Source organism: Hyperolius riggenbachi, chromosome 12, assembly GCF_040937935.1.
Source record: "Hyperolius riggenbachi isolate aHypRig1 chromosome 12, aHypRig1.pri, whole genome shotgun sequence".
NCBI lineage: Eukaryota > Metazoa > Chordata > Amphibia > Anura > Hyperoliidae > Hyperolius > Hyperolius riggenbachi.
The window spans coordinates 173,180,487-173,183,066 of record NC_090657.1 but is presented as its reverse complement, the minus strand read 5'-3'; positions in this window follow the sequence as shown (position 1 = coordinate 173,183,066).

The window sequence follows — 2,580 nt, the reverse complement described above, 5'->3', positions numbered from 1 at the left end:
CTCTGGATCCTGCTATTTGTCGGATGAGGAGATTCCCTCTTCTGACAAGACTTTCATTTCAGACTTTGCACTCCCCTAGGTTAATAAAAGGTAGATGCTGGCTATCATGTCTCTACACTGCAGGAATGGATTGAGTTAGTGGAAAAAGAACTTCCATACAAAAATCTAATAAATGCCTACAGAGGTTAAGCCAGGGAGATTTCACACGGTCTGGGATAGGCGAGTTAGGAGGGACTCCTGGTCTGGTTGAAGCACCCACCTCCCTGTGTCTCCCTTGGTGTTCCTGTCACTCCCCCTTGCTATGTACATTAGTATTCTTCATCAAAATGTGTAGTCTACAACCTCTGAGTAACATTACTTTGATAATTATGATATTTTCCAGGGTCGGTTCTAGACTTTTTGCCGCCTGAAGCAATAGAATACATTGTAAGCATCTCCCACCTGCTGTCCCCCAGCCAGCATCTGATCACCAGGATGCCAGGTATGTGCTGCTCCGATGGGATCACCAGCCACACGTGAAGTCCTGCTTCCTCTCTGACTACAGTGGTGCCTCATGTGACCCGGCAGCATGTAACAGGTCACATGAAGCACTGCTGTAGCCATTGCCACAGGATGGGCGGTTGGAGATCCCATCGCTGAGAGCAGGTGAGTGAAGCGGCGCTGTGCATCTAGAGAGGCGGAGACAGGGAGTGTGAGGAGGGGAACATTTGGGGAGGGGAGCCGCCTCTTGCCGCCCTCTAATTGATGCCTCCCGGAAGCTCATGATTCACATTGCTTCATGGAAGAACCACCCGATATTTTCTTGACTAGTTAATGTCTGGATACAGTTAATTTACTAGGCCTTTAGCCTTGGATAAGAAGTCTTGTTTAGATTTAATGAACCGTAAAAGTTGTCAGTTTGAGGACCCATTGGTCCTGTATTGGAATCTCCCTTTTAGGAATGCAACAATGCTAATGCTCTGGTTAAGCATTCAACTGATTTTATCGTCTTTAATTACTCAGCCCTATAATCTGTGATTGTCGGAGGCCAAAAGGCCATCTGGTCCAGCACCAACTACGGTTATAAGGATGGTGGTAAGGACTCCGCCTTGTCAGTCGGATGAGGTTGTGATAAGGGCGTCATCCATTATTGTTGCTTTGTGACGTATTAGCATGCTACGGTCTGTATTGCATAACTACTTGTGTGCTACTGCATTGTTTCTTGCTATTTTGACATTAATACTTGTGTGACTATATTAGCTGCACGTTCATTTCCGACAACACTGACGAGACAAGGCGGAGGAGGGAGGGGTTGTCGGCAGATGGGGCACAGAGGCATGCTCCCTGCTCTGTGCCATGCCTGTGTCCCCTACGCAACTTCTCAGCCACCCTGTCACCACCCAAAATGGCAACAAGCTGCTATATACGAGGGGCAGGGTCATCCCTTACAGGAGAGGCACTCCTGTAAAATGCCCACTCTGGCGTTAGGTACACCCCTTCCACTGCTCTACCTGGCCAGCTCTTCCTTTTCCCCGCCTCCCTGCTCTGTGTTGAGACACACAGAACCAGAGCTGCAGCGCTGTGACCCCAGGGGTTTTTCATTTTTCGCAGATTGCAGGATGCAGCACCGGCAGAGAGTGGCAGTAATGGACATCCAGCCAGCCCCCTGGATCAGGTAGCATGTTTGTTTTTTGTTTCTTTAACAAAACTCTCTAGCTCAGGTTCTTTTTAAAAAGGAAATAAATATGGCAGCCACCAGATCCCTCTCAGTTCAGGTGCCCTTTAAGCCTCCCCTGCAAGAAAGCACTAATTCTTTCTGACTTTCAGCTGACTGGATGAGGTGACTGCAAAGCACAGCAGTAGACAGAATTAAAAAACCACTGGAGTAATCAACAAACTGACACACGTGCAGCGCATGTGCTAACAGTAGGGTCAGTAAGATGCTATTAACCGACAAATTTGCTAATTTTAGTGTGCATTGTGTGGAGCTTGGGATTGGGCCAGTTAAACTTACTTCCTGCTGATTTCAAGCTGCATGCAAATCGGCATTAAAATTTGCCTACAAGTCCGAATTATTAGCGTTTCATTCCCCATATAGAAATGCTTAGGAATTCTAACTCTTCTGAGCCTAGTGCTGATAACACCAGCAAGATGGCAGCCCCCCCCCCCCCCCCCCCCACACACACACACACACACACACACACACACAGCCAAAGTGCCTAACTCACGTAGACAGCAAGCAGGCAGCCAGAACACCTGCATAATATTTCCAAGCCAGAGACTCAGCGCAACAGCCAGGTAGGCAACACTTTAAAAGAAAGTCACTAATGGCAGCTTCCATATTCTTACTTCAACTGACCACTTCAGGACCTCAGGCTTACACCCCTCTAGTGGCCAGGCCATTTTTAATAACATAGGGTGGTGTAGCTGTGTTCACTTCCTTTTAATGTCCTTAACGGGACACACTGCAATTTTTTTTTTATTGAAAGAAGGGAGGCTTTTCCCTCCCTCCCTTCTCCCTCTCCCCTGTGCCGTCCTAAATCGCCATAGGATGACGATCAGCACTGTTCCCCGCCTCTCATAGGCATCAGCCTATGAGAG